Below are 21,991 nucleotides of genomic sequence, written 5' to 3' on the forward strand. Positions count from 1 at the left end.
AAGCAGACAAACATGCTATTGCTAACCTTAGCCCAGGGGTCACCAACCTTTTTGAAAGCAAGAGCTACTTCTTGGGTAGTGATTAATGCGAAGGGCTACCAGTTTGATACACACTTCAATAAATTGCCAGAAATAGCCAATTTGCTCAATTTACCTTTAACTCTATGTTATTATTAATAATGAATGATATTTACACTTAATTGAACGGTTTAAAAGAGGAGAAAACACGAAAAAAATGACAATTCAATTTTGAAACATAGTTTATCTTCCATTTCGACTCTCTAAAATTCAAAATTCAACCGAAAAAAAGAAGAGAAAAACTAGCTAACTCGAATCTTTTTGAAAAAATAAAAACAATTATTTATGGAACATCATTACTAATTTTTCCTGATTAAGATTAATTTTAGAATTTTGATGACATTTTTTAAATAGGTTAAAATCCAATCTGCACTTTGTTAGAATATATAACAAATTGGACCAAGCTATATTTCTAACAAAGAAAAATCATTATTTCTTCTAGATTTTCCAGAATAAAAATTTTAAAAGAAATTCAAAAGACTTTGAAATAAGATTTAAATTTGATTCTACAGATTTTCTAGATTTGCCAGAATAATTTTTTGGAATTTTAATCATAATAAATTTGAAGAAATATTTCATAAATATTCTTCGTCGAAAAAACAGAAGCTAAAATGAAGAAATAAATTAAAATGTATTTATTATTCTTTACAATAAAAAAAATAAATTTACTTGAACATCGATTTAAATTGTCAGGAAAGAAGAGGAAGGAAATTAAAAGGTAAATAGGTATATGTGTTTAAAAATCCTAAAATAATTTTAAGGTTGGATTTTTTCTCTAAAATTGTCTTTCTGAAAGTTATAAGAAGCAAAGTAAAAAAATTAATGAATTTATTTAAACAAGTGAAGACCAAGTCTTTAAAATATTTTCTTGGATTTTCAAATTCTATTTGAGTTTTGTCTCTCTTAGAATAAAAAATGTCAGGCAAAGCGAGACCAGCTTGCTGGTAAATAAATACAATTTAAAAAATAGAGGCAGCTCACTGGTAAGTGCTGCTATTTGAGCTATTTTTAGAACAGGCCAGCGGGCTACTCATCTGGTCCTTACGGGCTACCTGGTGCCCGCGGGCACCACGTTGGTGACCCCTGCCTTAGCCTAACCTGTAAATTAAGCAGGTGCACTCCGCAGTCTCCACTGTGCTGCAGCAGCCAGTTTCCTCGCTGCCCGCAGTCTCATTTCGGATAAATTCATGTCAAGAAGTAAACAGGGGATGAGTTTCATTCTCCTTCATTGTTTGTTTGTTAGCGTATCGTCTGACCTCCATTGTTAGTTGGCATGTCTTGTTACGGCTGGTGCGTTCAACGCAGCTTGTTTTTGTTTTTTTTAATTACCCGCGAGTGTATTAACCCACACAGCAGAAGACTGCTATACGGATCCGCCTTCAAGTCGCCCAACCCGCGTTACTGTCACATTCGTTTTGGCTCCGCCTAGAGGATACAGCTTCGCCTCTGAAAATTGTACGGTCAGACAGCTGATCCTTTATCGTCGATTTTCTCTACTAAATCCTTTCAGCAAAAATATGGCAATATCGCGAAATGATCAAGTATGACACATAGAATGGATCTGCTATTCCCGTTTAAATAAAAAAAAATCATTTCAGTAGGCCTTTAAGCACAACCAAGACCAGCTGATTGCGAAGGTAAACTTCTTAAGCCTTGAATAGGTCAATAATTCATAATGACATTGATTTTGATTCATTATTATTTTTTAAAGAAAGAAACAGCCTACATGGCAGCTTTGTGTGATTAGAGTAAACATTGCTACATTTTCTTGTTACATTTCACCTGTTTGCTCTTTAAATACCACTTTTAATGTTTTTTATTTATTTCGATCATATTTTTTAAAAATGTGCCCTGGGGCCGTTAAAGAATGACCTACAGGCCGCAAATGGCCGCACTTTGGACACCCCTGGCCTACACGAATACAAACATAGAATGATAGTACAAATATAATACGAAAACAATGTCAACCTCCCAAAGTTGGGTTATGGATATTTATTTATGCCCCCCCCACCCCCAACCCCCCCGCCGCCGTCATCCAACAGAGCCAAACAAGTACTCTGATCAAGGAACCAAATAACGATATTGTTTAAACATTTTGGATGTCTTGCACACCTATACCCCGATCACAAACTCATAGTTTACGCACCTTATTTTAACCACCTCCAGTAACTTTAAGTCATGTTTTTTTTTTCCAAATGTAATCTCCTTAAAGGCCTACTGAAAGCCACTACTACCGACCACGCAGTCTGATAGTTTATATATCAATGATGAAATCTTAACATTATAACACATGCCAATACGGCCGGGTTAACTTATAAAGTGACATTTTAAATTTGCCGCTAAACTTCCGGTTCGAAACGCCTCTGAGGATGACGTATGCGCGTGACGTAGCCCGGCGAACACGGGTATGCCTTCCACATTGAAGCCAATACGAAAAAGCTCTGTTTTCATTTCATAATTCCACAGTATTCTGGACATCTGTGTTCGTGAATCTGTTCCAATCATGTTCATTGCATTATGGAGAAGGAAGCTGAGCAAGCAAAGAAGAAAGTTGTCGGTGCGAAATGGACGTATTTTTCGAACGTAGTCAGCAACAACAGTACACAGCCGGCGCTTCTTTGTTTACATTCCCGAAAGATGCAGTCAAGATGGAAGAACTCGGATAACAGAGACTCTAACCAGGAGGACTTTTGACTTCGATACACAGACGCCTGTAGAGAACTGGGACAACACAGACTCTTACCAGGATTACTTTGATTTGGATGACAAAGACGCAGACGTGCTACTGTGAGTATGCAGCTTTGGCTTCTAAACATTTGATCGCTTGACCGTATGTGCGCAACTTTTTTTTGCGTATGTACGTAACTTTTTTAAAATATATAAGCTTTATGAACCTTGGGTTAGGTGAACGGTCTTTTGGGCTGAGTGATTGTGTGTGTTGATCAGGTGTTTGAATTGTATTGGCGTGTTCTATGGAGCTAGGAGCTAGCAGAGGAGCTAGGAGCTAGCATAACAAACACGCAGGTGTTTTTATGCAGGATTAATTTGTGGCATATTAAATATAAGCCTGGTTGTGTTGTGGCTAATAGAGTATATATATGTCTTGTGTTTATTTACTGTTGTAGTCATTCCCAGCTGAATATCAGGTCACCCCCGGCTCTCACAGCATCTTCCCTATCTGAATAGCTTCAACTCCCCACTAGTCCTTCACTTGCACTTTACTCATCCACAAATCTTTCATCCTCGCTCAAATTAATGGGGAAATTGTCGCTTTCTCGGTCCGAATCTCTCTCACTTCATGCGGCCATCATTGTAAACAATAGGGAACTTTGCGTATATGTTCAACTGACTACGTCACGCTACTTCCGGTAGGGGCAAGCCTTTTTTTTATCAGATACCAAAAGTTGCAATCTTTATCGTCGTTGTTCTATACTAAATCCTTTCAGCAAAAATATGGCAATATCGCGAAATGATCAAGTATGACACATAGAATAGATCTGCTATCCCCGTTTAAATAAAAAAAATTCATTTCAGTAGGCCTTTAATACCTATCACATATTTTGTATTGTGTAAGCATACTTGGTTTTGGATGCTTCCTACCATAAACATAAACGTATCTGTCTTGTAATCTTGTTTGATTACAGGTGCTGTGAGTAAAAATGTGTTGACAAGGTCAGCCACGGACGCCGAGGCCACCAAACACGCCATCGGGTGGTTCAACTTGGCGGGGGATCGGGCAACGAGGAGACGAGTCCCGCTTCCACCTCCTCAGGAGGAATAGAGATGTATATGTATAAATAAACAACCTTTTATTGGACTTCTTGTCATTCGCCAGTTATTCATTTTCTGATGTGTTAGCTGTGCGTGGAGCAGCGTTTCCTTGAAGTTGTAGCCCAGGGGTGGGCAATTAATTTTTACCGGGGGCCGCATGAGCAACCCAAGCACTGCTGGAGGGCCACATCGACAATATTTCAATTAAATTTTGCTCAATATTATTTTTGATATATACCGTAAGATAAATAATAATAATAATAATTAATAATAATAGTAATACTTCAACATAGTGTGTGTAACAGCAGTCCATGACTAATATAAATAAATTAACATTAATAATAAATGACAGTAAAATAAGCACACGTATGACTGAGGAGTCATAGTGTAACTTTGTGTGGTGTTTGAGTTGTCCGACTTTTTGTGTGGCCATAAACGCACCAGTGGTTTAGTGGTATGCGTGTTGGTGACAGATGACAAGTTGGTTTTGGCCTGGTTTGTACGGCAGAAAATGACTAGTTTTTCGAGATAGAAGTGTTTTACTCATGTTTTTGGTGTGGTTATGGCCGAATATAAACAGTTTTGCTCAATAAAGTGATCAATATAATTCCTGGCCTCGAAGCATCTCGATAGACGTTACAATAATTGAACGGTGTTCAATTGAACGGTGTTGACGAACACCGTTAGGGCCGCTTGTTGTCACTGTCACTCAAAGTTGCATTGCAAAATTACATAGAATAAATATGTTTATTTTGTTTAGAATTCAGATGGGATTTGATTTGGTGCGCGGCATATATTTGCTGCGCACAGCAGACGCTTGAGCAGTGCGCAATTGCGCAGGCGCGCACCTTAGAGGGAACGTTGCTTGGCAGTCCATGTCTTGTTGGAAACACGCCATTCTTCATCAACTTTTCTCTTTTTAGCGTCTCGGGTGTAAACCGTGCATCACTTGTCGCTGCATGTGCACCTTCACTCGCAGGTTACACACGGACACACGCCCATAAATAATACTTTTCAAAATAAAAGCAGCACAGTTGTATTGCGCGCACGACATAGATGTTTTTTCAACTTTATTTTGTAATTAATGATTGCAGCTGTTCACATTCACTCACAATCACGCACACGCATACGTCCACACGGAAGTAATACAAATAACGATTTTCAAAACAAAAGCAGCACCGTTGTATTGCACACTCGATATAGATACTTTTTAAAATGTATTTTGTAATTTATAATTGGCCTCACGCGGGCCGGACAGGGACGCACAAAGGGCCGGATGCGGCCCGCGGGCCGCAGAATGCCCAGGTCTGTTGTAGCCTAATAGATGAAATATGTATATTTACTTTTTAAAAATATATTATATATATTTACTTTATAGAGTGAATTGGCCATTTTCTGTTTCTGCCTATTGACAATATTGTTAGTTTAAAAATACAAGGCATATGTAAGCCTATATTGCTGTAGTAGGGCTTAGTGAATTTTTTTAGTTTCCTATTTTATCCTACAGCAAGAATTTTGAAAATAAGATAAAGGGATCCAAAACGGCCAGATGAGCCAGGGTTTTTAGGAGTCCGTTGCTGGGTCCGCGGCGGGAGGTCAGGCTTTGATCTTGGGTGCGGAGCGGATGCAGCGCGCCGTCACGGCGGGTCCGCTACCTGCCGCCGTGGCGGATACGTTCCTGAGTGCAAATGGACGCCGATGCTGGTTCCGTTTCGCGGTTCCGTCCCGGAAAGCGCGATACCCGCTGTGTGGGGAGAGTTATCAACGTCCGGGTGTGCAGTCGTCTGTCCACTTGACACTTGAGCGTCACGGCATTTGGGAGCGTATACAGTCTCGAACCGGGTTATTGTTTATATTTCGCGCACTTAACGGAAACAGTTCCTTTTGTCAATTAAGATTACACATGACAGTCAATGAGTGCGCGTGCACGCGCCGTGTCGGAATGCCGCCTTCGCGGACAAAGACACGGTGCACGTAAACGCACCACCCCGTTCATCCATATGTTGTTGTCACATAGACACTTGGAAGGGTAGCAGCGAGCAGAGAAGGCAAAGGAAGACGGGCGGAAACATGCAGGCTTACCGAGAACGTGTGGGGGTGCGTGCTGCCCGGAGGATGCTGCCGCGGTCCTGTGGGTCATTGCTGCCGTTATGAGGTGTCCTGCATGCGGCCCAGCTCCATTGTGTCCTCCGCGGTACCTGCCAGCAGTGCGGCCGAGGGTCCGTGTTGTCTGTCTGTCACATAGTTGCTGCTGGATCCCCCCTCTTTTTTTTTGCATCCACATCTGAGCGTTAGGGGCGGGGCCGTCGAGGAGCAGCACGGTTATTTTTTGGTTTTTTTTAAAACGGGAGGGGGCGTTCATGAGTGTTAGAAACACATAGAGTACAGTTACATACTAATGTGTTACAAATAGAGTACAGTTACATGGCAGTGGTGTAGTACAAATAGAGTACAGTTACAAACCTCGTTTCCATATGAGTTGGGAAATTGTGTTAGATGTAAATATAAACGAATACAACAATTTGCAAATCCTTTTCAACCCATATTCAATTGAAAGACAAGATATTTGATGTTCAAACTCATAAACTTGATTTTTTTCTTTGCAAATAATAATCAACTTAGAATTTCATGGCTGCAACACGTGCCAAAGTAGTCGGGAAAGGGCATGTTCACCACTGTGTTACATGGCCTTTCCTTTTAACAACACTCAGTAAACGTTTGGGAACTGAGGAGACACATTTTTGAAGCTTCTCAGGTGGAATTCTTTCCCATTCTTGCTTGATGTACAGCTTAAGTTGTTCAACAGTCCGGGGGTCTCCGTTGTGGTATTTTAGGCTTCATAATGCACCACACATTTTCAATGGGAGACAGGTCTGGACTACAGGCAGGCCAGTCTAGTACCTGCACTCTTTTACTATGAAGCCACGTTGATGTAACACGTGGCTTGGCATTGTCTTGCTGAAATAAGCAGGGGCGTCCATGGTAACGTTGCTTGGATGGCAACATATGTTGCTCCAAAACCTGTATGTACCTTTCAGCATTACACAGATGTGTAAGTTACCCATGACTTGGGCACTAATACACCCCCATACCATCACAGATGCTGGCTTTTCAACTTTGCGCCTATATCAATCCGGATGGTTATTTTCCTCTTTGTTCCGGAGGACACGACGTCCACAGTTTTCAAAAAACAATTTGAAATGTGGACTCGTCAGACCCCAGAACACTTTTCCACTTTGTATCAGTCCATCTTAGATGAGCTCAGGCCCAGCGAAGCCGACGGCGTTTCTGGGTGTTGTTGATAAACGGTTTTCGCCTCGCATAGGAGAGTTTTAACTTGCACTTACAGATGTAGCGACCAACTGTAGTTACTGACAGTGGGTTTCTGAAGTGTTCCTGAGCCCACGTGGTGATATCCTTTACACACTGATGTCGCTTGTTGATGCAGTACAGCCTGAGGGATCGAAGGTCACGGGCTTAGCTGCTTACGTGCAGTGATTTCTCCAGATTCTCTGAACGCTTTGATGATATTACGGAGCGTAGATGGTGAAATCCCTAAATTCCTTGCAATAGCTCGTTGAGAAAGATTTGTCTTAAACTGTTCAACAATTTGCTCACGCATTTGTTGACAAAGTGGTGACCCTCGCCCCATCCTTGTTTGTGAATGACTGAGCATTTCATGGAATCTACTTTTATACCCAATCATGGCACCCACCTGTTCCCAATTTGCCTGTTCACCTGTGGGATGTTCCAAATAAGTGTTTGATGAGCATTCCTCAACTTTATCAGTATTTATTGCCACCTTTCCCAACTTCTTTGTCACGTGTTGCTGGCATCAAATTCTAAAGTTAATGATTATTTGGAAAAAAAAAAAAGTTTATCAGTTTGAACATCAAATATGTTGTCTTTGTAGCATATTCAACTGAATATGGGTTGAAAATGATTTGCAAATCATTGTATTCCATTTATATTTACATCTAACACAATTTCCCAACTCATATGGAAACTGGATTTGTACATAGCAGTGATGTAGTACAAATAGAGTACAGTTACATGGCAGTGATGTGGTACAAATAGTGAAATGAAGTGAATTATATTTATATAGCGCTTTTTCTTTAGTGACTCAAAGCGCTTTACATAGTGAAACCCAATATCCAAGTTACATTTAAACCAGTGTGGGTGGCACTGGGAGCAGGTGGGTAAAGTGTCTTGCCCAAGGACACAATGGTAGTGACTGGGATGGCAGAAGCGGGGATCCAACCTGGAACCCTCAAGTTGCTGGCACGGCCACACTACCAACCGAGCTGTACCGCCCCAATAAGCCTTTTTGTACTGGGGAAGTTTTAGACAAAGCTGCAGAATGGTGTAATGTGCATGCCAGACCAACAGTGGGCAGCATGGGGCACTACTCTTCATTAAAATCAAGTTAAAAGTTAAAGTACCACTGATAGTCACACACACACCAGGTGTGGTGAAATAAATTGAATGATGTGGACACATTTGTTACTGGATACTTTCTATTTTTTTCCACCTTGGAGACTTTGTATATGTAAGTATGATTATTTGACAATAATTCCTTATACAGTATTGACAAATATGCTGTTTTAGACTGCAATATTGTTCAATTAAGGACATTTGTTACGTAGTGTATATGTCTAGCTTGTGTGCTATTGTGTGCTTAGATGTTGTGTAGCTGCCAGCTCCTACAGTAGCTCATAGCCTACCCCGTTTACCTTTTGCAAATGACTTGACTAAAATACCAAAAAAAAGAAGTTTAAAAAATGTCATCCTGTTTTGACTGATGATGTGTTCAATGTAACTTGTTTTTTTTTTGCCAAGTCAGTACTACGCAGACGCACTTTTTTAACGTTTACAAAAAAATGGATCAAAACTAAACGTTTATTCACATTTCCAGCCTGAATTGTGTTGAATAAAATAGCGGGGGGGAAAGCAATGGTTGTTTTCCTTCTCCGTGAGCTCCGTCAGGGTCTGGCCATGAATGTATAGCAGTTGCCCCCAAATGTCCTGGTGGCTTCACCAACAGAACTTGGCAGCACACACAAGATGGAAGACATGATTGAACTCTGAATTGACTCTAGTTCAGTCCACTTGCACACAAAAAGTTCCCCGACCCCTCCCTTCGCTGGCTGTTTGTTTTCTCACGGCTCGCTTGACGGCTGCTTCTGTGCACCTCCCGTGACCGCTTGAGACGCTAAAAAACTTTTCCTCCGTCTTTTTCTCGAATAGTCCTTGAATCGATGTTTTGTTCTCTTACTTATCGCAGTTTCGAATGGCTTCTGTGTGCTGTTATTATCTCCGGGCTTTATGATTAAAGCAGCCTTCGGGCATAACGGTCTGGCCTTCTGAAGTGAGGACCTGAGATGTCAGCGTTTTAATTAAAAAAGTGTGTCAAAGCAGATGTTGATTGAGCGTGAAATGATCACATGACACCAGCTTGTAGCTCCGTCAGCTAAAATCACTATAATCTGCTGGCAAATATGCTAATTTGCCTCATGCAGCTCCTTCAAGATAGGGCCGATTCCATGTCTACTGAGAGCTCCCATATTTTACTATTGTCTGTCGCTTTCATGCTAATGAGCTGTGTGGGTTCACACCTGTCTCCAACAGTGTATGTCTCCAAGAAGTACTGTCTGCACTTTATCCGCATACAGCTGTACATACATACATTCCGCACTCCATCCAGCTGTATGGCTCTCCGTCTCTGTTCTAATTCATCCCAAAGGTGTTCTATCGGGTTCAGGTCAGGACTCTGTGCAGGCCAGTCAAGTTCAACCACACCAGACTCTGTCATCCCATCCCATCCCATTCCTAACCCATAGGGTTCAATATGATGTGGCTCCACCTTTTTCAGCTATAACAGCATCAACTCTTCTGGGAAGGCTGTCCACAAGGTTGCGGAGTGTGTTTATAGGAATTTTCCACCATTCTTCCAAAAGCGCATTGGTGAGGTCACACACTGATGTTGGTCGAGAAGGCCTGGCTCTCAGTCTCCATTGTAATTTATCCCAAAGGTGTCAGGACTCTGTGCAGGCCAGTCAAGTTCATCCACACCAGACTCTTGTCATCCATGTCTTTATGGACCTTGCTTTGTGCACTGTCTCCAAGAAGTACTGTCTGCACTTTATCTACTTTTTACGCATACAGCCGTACATACATACATTCTGCACTCCATCCAGCTGTATAATCACTCGCCATACAGCAATAGATGATACACTATGTTGCCAAAAGTATTTGGCCACCTGCCTTGACTCACATATGAACTTGAAGTGCCATCCCATTCCTAACTCATAGGGTTCAATATGATGTGCGTCCACCTTTTGCAGCTATTACAGCTTCTATCGGGTTCAGGTCAGGACTCTGTGCAGGCCAGTCAAATTCATCCACACCAGACTCTTGTCATCCATGCCTTTATGGACCTTGCTTTGTGCACTGGCGCACAGTCATGTTGGAAGAGGAAGGGGCCCGCTCCAAACAGTCTCCACGCCTAAGTGCTTGATTGTATACACCTGTGGCCGGGCCAAGTGATTAGGACACCTGACTCTGATCATTTGGATGGGTGGCCAAATACATTTGGCAAAATAGTGTATCTGTCTATTACGTGACCGCTTCTATGTTCGCTACGTCTCTTTGTTTATAATGTATATTTCCTGCTGGATCTACTCTTTATTCTATGCTGCCCTTTTTTCTTGCTGCAGCTGTTTTGTTTTCGCCCTCTTTTGTGCATGATCCTTTCTATCCTTTGTAAAGGAGCTACCGTGTGGAACAATTTCCCTTGTGGATCATTAAAGTTTGTCTAAGTCTAAGTCTAAGTACCTCGCTTTTCCAAAAGGCAGCAACAGATTAAACATGCTTTTTTTGTGATCGTTGCGACCTGAAATAACGGAATTCACAGCTTTTTCAGAAAGTCGCTGCAAAAGTTGCTTTTTTTTTTTTTTTTTATATAATATTGAATCAGTTGAACAATATTATTTGCCCATGTGGCTGGGCAGGACAGTATTATTAGATTAAATTAGATTAGTTAATTTCAAAGGGGACAATGCAATTTCATAAAACACATGACTACACGTGGTTAAAAAAGCCAGAATTAGCCAGAAGGCTAGTTTTCATCTGTAGTCCCCTGGCCATGTTGTAAAATAAAGGCAGTAAAATTACAATTTCAAAGAAAAAGAGAGAAAAATAAAAAAAAGCACACAATACATATACAATATGATAAAAAATAAAATACAACATAACATTTATCTTAGCATCAAAACAGGCTCATCTTTTACTGCTGGCAGCTGTAGGCGTTGATAAGCCACATTTTACATTTTTTTTGTCAAGGCCTGGGCCTAAAAATAAAATCTCAGATGTTTTTTTTTATGAACAATTAAATTTGAGATTTTTCAAGGAAACCAAAGAATACAAACGACAGAGATAATTAAAAAACACGTTTTTCTTTTATTTGATGAAAAACTAGTACCGTATTTTTCGGACTATAAGTCGGAATTTTTTTCATAGTTTGGCCGGGGGTGCGACTTATACTCAGGAGCGACTTATGTGTGAAATTATTAACACATTACCGTAAAATATCCAATAATATTATTGATCTCATTCACGTAAGAGACTAGACGTATAAGATTTCATGGGATTTAGCGATTAAGAGTGACAGATTGTTTGGTAAACGTTTAGCATGTTCTATATGTTATAGTTATTTGAATGACTCTTACCATAATATGTTACGTTAACATACCAGGCACGTTCTCAGTTGGTTATTTATGCCTCATATAACGTACACTTATTCAGCCTGTTGTTCACTATTCTTTATTTATTTTAAATTGCCTTTCAAATGTCTATTCTTGGTGTTGGGTTTTATCAAATAAATTTCCCCCCAAAAATGCAACTTATATGTTTTTTTCCTTCTATATTATGCATTTTCGGCCGGTGCGACTTATACTCCGGAGCGACTTATACTCCGAAAAATACGGTAGTTTAAAATAACACTGCTTCTTACTCGCAAAATTCTAATTTGTACAATGTTGTTCTTTTTACACAACATATTATTTGTTCTTTTTTGTGGAGTAACTTTCAAAGAACTAAATGAAGAGCTTCTTCTGGGAGGAAGAAGTTTTGTCTTGAATAAATTATCAATCAATCAATTAAAGTTTTTTAATCACAAATGCCTCAAAGGGCTTCACAAACAACGACACCCTCGGATCTGATCCCACATTCGGGCAACAAAAAACTCCATCCATCCATCCATTTTCCACCGCTTGTCCCTATCTCAGCTGCATTCGGGCGGAAGGCGGGGTACACCCTGGACAAGTCGCCACCTCATCACAGGTCCAACACACATAGACAGACAACATTCACACTCACATTCACACACTAGGGCCAATTTTGTGTTGCCAATCAACCTATCCCCAGGTGCATGTCTTAGGACGTGGGAGGAAGCCGGAGTACCCGGAAGGAACCCACGCAGTCACGGGGAGAACATGCAAACTCAACACAGAAAAACCCCGGGCATCGAACCCAGGACCTTCGTATTGTGAGGCGCATGCACTAACCCCTGTGTCACCCAGTCAATATGAGTGCATGCACGAAATTAGTCAGATTCCTCAAAGAGTTTGGCTCTAAATAAGGAAACACCTTCATCCGATCGTGTTTGGTTTTTGAAAAGTCGGGCTAACACACCTGGATTAAGCGATTGAAAACCAGATCTGTGGAGGGGGTGAGAGCGGCTGGTGAGGACCCTTGGTATCACACATGCGCCGGTCTTAACGGGCAGGATACAACCCATAAGCAGATACCATTCAATAAAAACATAAAGAAGAGACTTTTTATTGGCTTTACAAATTAAAAGAACGGAACATTTTGAAATGCATCGATGGGAGAAAAAAGAAACAGATTTATTCAAGAAAGTAGCTAAGGAAATGTAAAATGCCGGCTTAATTAGGACTCCCGAACAAAATATGAATGAGATTAAATATAATGAAGCAGGTATATTAAAGACAAATAATAAAGCGTACACAAATCTCTTCACGCTGCATTTGTGCACCTCTAACTGATTAACAATAAGTCTGTATTCCACACATCTGGCAAGATAATCCAGAACAATAGCAACTTTCATCTGGAACAGTATCAGCCCGGGCACAAAGAGTCCTTTCCTTCGGATTTTAAACTCCTTCCATGAATCCACAGAGCCTTATGAATGAACTCTGAGACATTTAAACGTTTTGTTTCCATGATTCTGTGTCCGAAAACTCATTTGAAAAAACTCTTCCGCTGCCTTTCTTTGCATCCGACCCGATACATTCTTGGTAGCAGCGTCAAGTTCGTAGCGCAATCTAAGATCATTTCTTGATGCTGTCTGCTATTTAACATCAACATAGCCATTACGGGTCGGGGAGGAGACTCTGTAACCTGACTCTCGCCAGATCCTTGTAGTTCGCTGAGCTCCACATAAGGATCTGGGAGTTCTCAATAGGAGATGTATTTCATTATCCGTTGTCCGTTATCTTGAATGACGTGCTACTTCAACCACTCACATCGAAATCAACCCGTGACGCTGATGAGAGCGACGCTGGGAAATCCAAAACAGGATAACGACAGAGCGAAAAGTTAGAGAACTTTTACTGAAACAACGCAGCAAAGTCAGCACACGACTCCTCTGTGCGAGCCGCCATTGTTGTTTGAATCAAACAGTCGCTTCGGCGCTACGTCACATCTATGCAATGCCGCCCGGCGATCCTGATTGGTTCATTATTTTTTGCTATCTTGAAGGAGTTTGCATTGCCCTTGATCCCAGATCCTTGTGTGGAGCTCAGCAAACTACAAGGATCTGGCGAGAGTCAGGTTAGAGACCCTGCCCCATGTGGAGGAGTTCAAGTACCTCGGAGTCTTGTTCATGAGTGAGGGAAGAGTGGATCGTGAGATCGACAGGCTGATCGGTGCGGCATCTTCAGTAATGCGGACGCTGTATCGATCCATTGTGGTGAAGAAGGAGCTGAGCCGGAAGGCAAAGCTCCCAATTTACCAGTCGATCTACGTTTCCATCCTCACCTATGGTCATGAGCTTTGGGTTATGACCGAAAGGACAAGATCACAGGTACAAGCGACCGAAATGAGTTTCCTCCACAGGGTGGCAGGGCTCTTAGAGATAGGGTCAGAATCTCTGCCATCAGGGAGGAGCTCCAAGTAAAGCCGCTGCTCCTCCACATCGAGAGGAGCCAGATGAGGTGGTTTGGGCATCTGCTCAGGATGCCACCCGGACGTCTTCCTAGGGAGGTGTTTAGGGCACGTCCGACCGGTAGGAGGCCACGGGGAAGACCCAGGACACGTTGGGAAGACTATGTCTCCCGGCTGGCCTGGGAACGCCACAGAACTTTCCTACGGAAGGTCTTATCTTTGTCAATGTGATGTCAGATGAAACAAAAAAATAGTTGTTTGGCCACAATACCCAGCAATATGTTTGGAGGAGAAAAGGTGAGGCATTTAATCCCAGGAACACCATCCCTACCGTCAAGCATGGTGGTGGTAGTATTATGCTCTGGGCCTGTTTTGCTGCCAATGGAACTGGTGCTTTACAGAGAGTAAATGGGACAATGAAAAAGGAGGATTACCTCCAAATTCTTCAGGACAACCTAAAATCAACAGCTCGGAGGTTGGATCTTGGGCGCAGTTGGGGGTTCCAACAGGTCAATGACCCCAAACACATGTCAAAAGTGGCTAAATCAGGCTAGAATTAGGGTTTTAGAATGGCCTTCCCAAAGTCCTAACTTAAACGTGTGGACAATGCTGAAGAAACAAGTCCATGTCAAAAAAACAACAAATTTAGCTGAACTGCACCAATTTTGTCAAGAGGAGTGGTCAAAAATTCAACCAGAAGCTTGTGGATGGCTACCAAAAAGCGCCTTATTGCAGTGAAACTAGCCAAGGGGCATGTAACCAAATATTAACATTGCTGTATGTATACTTTTGACCCAGCAGATTTGCTCACATTTTCAGTAGACCCATAATAAATTTATAAAAGAACCAAACTTCATGAATGTTTTTTGTGACAAACAAGTATGTGCTCCAATCACTCTATCACAAAAAAATAAGAGTTGTAGAAATTATTGGAAACTTAAGACAGCCATGACATTATGTTCTTTACTTTTAACTGCCAGCACACCGACTGGGGATACTCCCACACAACACCGGATGGGGAGACGCTGAGCGAGTGGGCCTCCAATGCCAACGCCCATCTCCTGTTTGACCCCAAAGAGCCACCAAGCTTCTACTCCTCCAGATGGAACACCTTCACCAACCCAGACCTCGCTTTTGCTGTGTTCCACAGTAATGACCCGATGCCAGAGAGAAGGGTCATTGACAGGTTCCCCCGATCACACCACCGACAATCTGTCATCAGAATACCATCACTGGTGCAGCCGGTCGCAGGGAAGCCTGTCAAAAGATGGAATTTCCGGAAGGCCAACTGGCATGCTTTTTCTGTTGACACAGAGAGAAGATCTGTCACCCTCCCGGACCCAGACACTCCTAATGTGGATGCTGCATATGCAGCCTACTGTGAAGTGCTGACAGGGGCAGCGAAGAAAACCATACCACGAGGCTACAATGCAAACTACATCCCGGGTTGGAACGAGGAGTGCAACCACCTCCTGCGAGCCCACCAGCAGGCTAGCTCAAGAGCTGAAGTGGATGCGACAGCAACGGCACTGCTTGAGAAGCTGGACGCCACTCGCAGGGCTAGATGGACAGAGGTCGTTGAGTCGATTGACTTTACCCACTCCTGCCGTAAAGCGTGGCAGACCATAAACCAGCTCTGAGGAAGAAGTACACCGCCTCCCAAGTGCCCTGTGACAGCAAACTCCATTGCAGCCCAACTCCTGAAAAATGTCCGCTTCCCAGACGCAGACAAAGAGTTTGCCCGCTCAACATCCCACGAGGTATCCAGTCTCTCTAGGGCGGCCAGTGTTAATGCCAACCTGTCAGGAGATTTCACACCAGCTGAGCTCAAGGACGCTATGGCCAAACTCAAACAAGGCAAGGCACCAGGCTCCGACAACATCCACCCAGAGTTTGTGATCCACCAGAGCGAAATAACATCTGCCTGGCTGCGTGCATTCTTCTCTGCGTGCCTCCGGAGGTCCAAGCTCCCAAGGGCATGGCGACGGGCCGCTGTCATAGCCCTCTTGAAACCCAACAAACCTGCGGATGACCCCAAGTCCTACAGACCAATCTCATTGCTGTGCGTCCCTTTGAAAATCCTGGAGAGGATGATACACAGCCGAATTGAGCCAGTAGTTGACTCCCAACTTCCGAGGGAACAGGCTGGCTTCTGTCGGGGCAGGTCTACAGTGGACCAGGTAACCCTTCTCACACAAGATCTCGAGGACAGCTTCCAGGCCAAAACCAAAGCTGGGGTGGTACTACTGGACCTGACTGCTGCTTATGATACCGTCTGGCACCGCGGACTCCACCTGAAGCTGCTGAGAACAATCCCGGACCGTCATATGGTCAACTTCATCATGGAGATGCTGTCAAACCGCAGCTTCATTCTCCAGACCAGTGATGGCCAGCGCAGCAGGCTCAGGAGGCTGAGAAACGGGGTCCCACAAGGGTCTGTCCTCTCACCGATGCTCTTCAACATCTACATCTTTGACCTACCGGTGACGACATCTAGAAGGTATGGATACGCGGATGACCTAGCCATCATGCTACACCGGCCCACATGGAAGGCGGTTGAAGAGGGTCTCAATCAGGACATGGACGTCCTGGTTGCCTACCTTCGAAGCTGGCGACTGCAGCTCAGTAAGGGAAAGACTGTATCAGCAGCATTCCACCTCTGCAACAGGGAAGCAAGAAGGGAGCTGGAGATCTTAGTGGACAACAAACCCCTGGAGTTCCAGCTGGCCCCAAAGTACCTCGGCCAAGGTACTACGTATCTCCACACAAGCCCTCGTATTCTCTGCAGCTGAGTACTGTGCCCCAACCTGGTGTAGAAGCCCACATGCCAAGAAGGTCGATACGGCCATCAACAAGACCCTCCGGATCATAAGTGGCTGCCTGAAACCCACCCCCGTGTTCTACCTGCCAGTCCTAGCAGGGATAGCGCCAGCCGGCCTACGGCGAGAGGCCGCTACCCTCGTCCTGGCAAGGAAAGCCCAGGAACACAGCTGGCACCTCCTCCATGAAACCACCACAATGGCAACACCTCCAAGCAGACTCAAGTCCCGCCACCCATACAATCAGGCCGCACAAGAGATGCTTATTTCCATCCCGGAGGATCTGACAACCAAAGCCTGGCTGGCAGCGGAATGGAAGCAGGAGTGGGAGTCAGCAGGACAGACACGCCTACACCATTACATCCAGGATCCTGGAGGTGGCGTGGAGGGAGAAGATCTACCTCGTCGGCAATGGACCCTCCTGAACCGCCTTCGCACAGGGGTTGGTTGCTTCAAAGCGTCCATGAAGAAGTGGGGCCTAACAGACAGTGCAGCGTGTGAGTGCGGGGAGCCTGAGCAGACTGCCGACCACATCATCACCACCTGTCCCCGGCATAGACCACCTTCAGAGGAGGGCCTCTTCCAAGTGGGACCTGAGACGAGGGAGTGGCTACACGACACGAAGATGGACATATGAAGACGATACACGAAAGAGAGAGAGATGTTCTTTACAAGTGTATATAAACTTTTGACCATGACTGTAGGTGTGAAAATACAAAAAAAACTAACTATTTGAGCAATATTAGACTAATTTAGTGCAAGGAAACTTATAGAGAACAGTGGTCATTAAAGTGACTTTATTATTACATGATGTTTTGTTGACCAGATAGAGGTGGTTGCCTGGAGCCGCGCATCACTTGTTTAGCTTTGAGTGAGAGTTAGCCAGTTCTTGTGTGACTTTTTGTGTGTTTAACCCAACAAAAAGAATGCAAATAAAAAAAGGTTACTCCAATTAAAACTTGATCCCCTTGACACAAGCGCACCTGCGCTGCAGTTTACTGTGCCACTGTCGCCTGAGTCGCACCCGCTTTATTGCCTCATCAGTAAATGCCACACGTTCAAACGAGTGCACTATCTCGATTTATTCATCCCTGCGCGCTCCGTCAGGCGTAGGCTGCCACACGCTGCAATTACCGCGTGCCCGCGAACGGTAAATCAGCGCACAAGAGACGACTTAACCAAACGCCACCCGTGAACCGAAAGACCAAAGTGGAAAGTCAATATTCATTGAGAAATAAAGCATGCGGCAGGTTTTTTTTGTTGTTGTACATGCATATTATGACAATAAAAAGGTATTTGTATTCTAACTATGACCACTAGAGGTCGCAATAACAAGTTTCACTTGCCTCCATTTTTCACTTCAAAATACTGTGGTAACTTGAAAATCCCACCACATTGAACCCATCCGTCAGAACCAGACACTCTAACAGATGACAGGAGCAGATTGTATCCAAGAGGACACTAAGAACGTCGTGAAAAAGGGGTGCTGCGGCAATGTGGACACTGTGGAGTATAATGCTAATGTTAGCATGTTTCCTCAAATGTTGATCTGCTCGACCAATGAGCTACGGTGAGGTTTCAACTCAGCATATTAGTATGCTAATAAAGATTGATAATATGGCTTGGTAAAGACTCATTCTTGCTCTGTGTCTTTCTGAGAGACTGCGAATGTCCACTGCAGTGGATACAGGCTACAAAAGCATAAGTGACGTCAACAAAAGTGCTACCAACAAACGAGCTGTGACAATAGAGGCAAGACCAGGAAGACTGGTAGGTAGGTAGGTAGGTCTTTATTGTCATGGCACAAGTACAACAAAACTTTGTTTTCAGCACAAACCCGTTCAAGATCAGACAAACAAACAGTGCACAGGGTTACAGAACAGGAACGCTGATGGGTCGCCACAAGGCGCCCCGTAAAACATGGGAAAAGGGTAAAAGACCGGGCTCCAGTCTAGATAGCAAAGCACATATACATATTACAACATACATCTTGAGGCTTGCAACAGAGGGGAGGGAGTGGGGTCTACGGTGGTAGGCTGCAGCTGCCCAGCCGTCCATCACCCCTAAGGGATTCGCGTCAAGGGCGTTGGATGGGGGATGGGGGATGTGTGTGTGGCGTATATTTTTTGTGGATGTGTGTGTGTAAGCCTGCCGCGTGTCTCTGTTCCGCGGCCTTGATGTCGTGCAGTCGCTAGTCCAAAGTCAACAACAACAGGTGTGTGTCCATGAGAGACAAGAAGGGAGTTTGTTGTGTCTTCGCCGCACTGTCCTTCGGGAGAGTCTCGAAGCCAGGGAAACAATCCAAGTTAGAATGTCTTGTATGCGAGTGAAAATAAATGTTGCTTTTCACTCTAAATTGTCTATGAGTGGTCCTCAAATTCATCCTGCAGGGTAGACAGTCCGATGTTATCCAAATCACAAGAGTGTCCACAGTTCTTCCCGCATCCTCCAATCATTTGTGGCAGCTTTGGGGTACTTTGAAGACTGCCAGCAACTTCCAATTTGTCGACAAACCAGAGCAACGCTTACTCCAATCAGCAGATGTCCTGTTGTCATAATTCCGAATAGGTGGATATCTTCACGTCCTCGACTGAAAGGGTCGCCAGGCACGCGGCATTCCTTCTCCCAAGAGTCCGTCGTGTGTCTAGCAACAACCGCTCCGTCACGACAAGCATGTTCCCCCAAACCCAAGATCTTGTCAATTTCGTTGAGGCCAGTTGAATAGTTCCAATGTTTAGATTTGAGCAGTGCAAAAAGAGGCAACAAGAAAGTTAAGACAATACAAAGGAAGCAAGCAGGAGAGATAAGGGAGAGGAAAGGGGAGCGTCCGCCCTCGATGAGTGCCAGTGATTTACAGACTGTATGTAAAGCTTGCAAAAACAGGAAACTACAAGAACAAAAAATAAACTTGACGGCATTTAAGTTGTGGAGCAAAAACAACAAAACACGGTCGCCAGTTGTGGCGTTTGTCATCGTTATCTGTCTCGCAGGCAGAAAGCGGCTTCATGTTCCAAAGTGCAACATAAAGACGTCATCATCCAGCGAGGACCCCTTCACCCTCTCAAACTCGCCCAGCCTTTGTTGAACGCCTCACTCGAGCGCTTATCGCCCCCCTCCAGGTGCTCGTCACTCCGCCGCGTTTCATTATACCGCCGCCTTTGTAGTGGCTGCCAGAAATGTTGGAAATTCCGCCAGCTCTGAGAGCGTCGTGACGGAGGAATTAAGGGAGCTCATCGGGCTTCCTTAGACAGTCTCATGCCGCTACCGACCCGTTTTAGCTTCTAAGTCAGGGGTCGGCAACCCAAAATGTTGAAAGAGCCATATTGGACTAAAAATACAAAAAAATCTGTCTAGAGCCGCAAAAAATTTAAAGTCTTATATAAGTGTTATAATGAAGGCAACACATGATGTAAGTTTCTATATTAGCTATATTATGCAATCCAATCCAATCCAATCCACTTTATTTATATAGCACATTTAAACAACAAAATGTTTCCAAAGTGCTGCACAACAATATTAAAAACAATTAGAGATGTCCGATAAATGCTTTAAAATGTAATATCGGAAATTATTGATATCGTTTTTTTTAGTATCGGTATGGTTTTTTTTTTTTTTTTTTTTTTTTTTTTTTTTAAATTAAATCAACATAAAAAACACATGACACACTCACAATTAGTGCACCAACCCAAAAAACCTTCCTCCCCCATTCACACTCATTCACACAAAAGGGTTGTTTCTTTCTGTTATTAATATTCTGGTTCCTACATTATATATCAATATATATCAATACAGTCTGCAAGAATACAGTCCGTAAGCACACATGATTGTGCGTACTGCTGGTCCACTAATAGTACTAACCTTTAACAGTTAATTTGACTCATTTTCATTAATTACTAGTTTCTATGTAACTGTTTTTATATTGTTTTACGTTCTTTTTTATTCAAGAAAATGTTTTTAATTTATTTATTGTATTAATTTTTTAGAAAAGGACCTTATCTTTACCATACCTGGTTGTCCAAATTAGGCATAATAATGTGTTAATTCCACGACTGTTTATATAGCGGTATCGGTTGATATCGGTAATTAAGAGTTGGGCAATATCTGAATATCGGATATCGGCAAAAAGCCATTATCGGACATCCCTAAAAACAATATTCAAATATTATCAATCAGCACGTCGTACCTGCGTGGTCAACATGGCGACTGGGCGCCGTCAAAGCCGCGCTAAACCATATCTGAGCATCTGGCCGTTTGTCACATCGGGCCCCGCTTTGTTGTGCCTCTCGACTAATTGTCGCCCATTAGTAACCCTCGAGAGCATGACGGTCTCCATGGCGACGCTGATGCGCACAAGTGCTTAAAAGCCTTATCTTGGCCATTGCGGGCCATCTGTTTCTCTGATGATTGAGAAAATGGTGTGAGTCCATGTTACATTTTAATGGGCTCATTCATACGGTATTTAGCGAGCTGGCTCAGCTCGTTTCTCTAGCCAGCTAACACTACACAGTGTGCATTCGCCACTTACTGCGGTCTCTGTCTGAATTGGGGCCTCAAGCAACATTTTATTTTGAGCCAAAAATTACAACACATGAAGTGTTGCCTTATATGTATCTGACTATATTAAATGGATGTATTTGTGGTTTGGCGCAGCCGGACCAGAGCAGGAGGGGATAGAAAGAAGAAAAAAAGGAAGACAGAGGGGGGAAAATTGCCGGGACAAGACAGAGAAAGACAATCACCAAAAATGATTCCCGGGCGCGGCCACCGCTGCTGCTCAGTGCTCCCCTCACCTCCCAGGGGGTGATCAAGAGAATAATTTCGCCACACATAGTGTGTGTGTGTGACTATCATGGGTACTTTAACTTTAACAACAACAACAAAAAACAATAATAAAAATAACTACATCATCAAATATGATACCAAAACTTTGAAAAAATAACATATTAGTGAAGTAGATAGTGATAACACAGACTTAGTTATGTGGAGGGGCGTGGTTTTAAGCTCTATTTTATTTATATATATAAACTATATATATATATATATATATATATATATATATATATATATATATATATATATATATATATATAAATACTAAATAATAATTATAATAAACAAGGGAATTAAGTTTATGGAAT

At 43.1% G+C, this 21,991-nt stretch overlaps 1 protein-coding gene across 3 annotated transcripts in view; it reads right to left on the minus strand.

Annotated features, from left to right (window-relative positions):
* st6gal2a (ST6 beta-galactosamide alpha-2,6-sialyltranferase 2a) overlaps nt 1–21,991 on the minus strand; it is a 281,873-nt gene that overhangs the window by 207,475 nt on the left and 52,407 nt on the right. For all 3 annotated transcript variants that reach the window (XM_062068890.1, XM_062068892.1, XM_062068891.1), the window contains one exon: nt 5,932–6,133. The gene's annotated coding sequence lies outside the window, so the exon portion shown is untranslated. The remainder of the gene's footprint in view (nt 1–5,931; nt 6,134–21,991) is intronic.

This window comes from Entelurus aequoreus, linkage group LG14 (genome assembly GCF_033978785.1).
Source record: "Entelurus aequoreus isolate RoL-2023_Sb linkage group LG14, RoL_Eaeq_v1.1, whole genome shotgun sequence".
NCBI classification, from domain to species: domain Eukaryota; kingdom Metazoa; phylum Chordata; class Actinopteri; order Syngnathiformes; family Syngnathidae; genus Entelurus; species Entelurus aequoreus.